Source organism: Octopus bimaculoides, chromosome 10 (genome assembly GCF_001194135.2).
Source record: "Octopus bimaculoides isolate UCB-OBI-ISO-001 chromosome 10, ASM119413v2, whole genome shotgun sequence".
NCBI lineage: Eukaryota > Metazoa > Mollusca > Cephalopoda > Octopoda > Octopodidae > Octopus > Octopus bimaculoides.
The window spans coordinates 73,216,623-73,217,325 of NC_068990.1; positions in this window are offsets into that span (position 1 = coordinate 73,216,623).

The following is a 703-nucleotide window of genomic DNA, read 5'->3' on the forward strand; positions in this document are numbered from 1 at the left end:
CCTGATGAGCAAACTTTCTCCAAGAAGCCTTTGATATTTTCGCATGGGGTTGAATCAAACTGTTTCAGATAATAATCATTAAAATAATAATAAGAAAAATAAATCAATAAATAATAATAATAATAATAATAATAATAATAATAATAATAATAATAATAATAATAATAATAAATGCTCTGATGCAATACCAGGCACTGGCTCTCATGGCTTCTGAGCTTAACTGATTGGAATTGTTATCATGTACATTGTTTTGCCTTGGTATAAAAGATGGGCTACAGCAAATATTCTGCTCAGTACCACAATTGTTTGACCTTAATCAGTTGAGTGTAACCTTTGTTGGCTGACAATGTGTGCATCTCTGATCATTGGCAGGAGTAGTTGGGGAACATTATAGCCACATGTCGACAGGAATTCTTTGGGGTATGAATAATTCCTCTCTGGAGGCATGGATAGTTTGTTCATCATCCTTAAACAACCCTTATTCAGGGACTTTTTGAGCAGGCTGGGCTACTTAGCAGAAGAAAATACTAACTGGACCCCATCTGCAAGGTCATGCATTGTTTCTGTTGATGAGATCACCATGTCGTGCACATATGGTTGTGATGCATGTGCCTGGTGTACCCTTATCAGGCAGGTAGTCATGATGGGTATATTGGGCTTCGTATATTTGTACCCAAGAGTCGCTTTGATGGCATGCACTGCT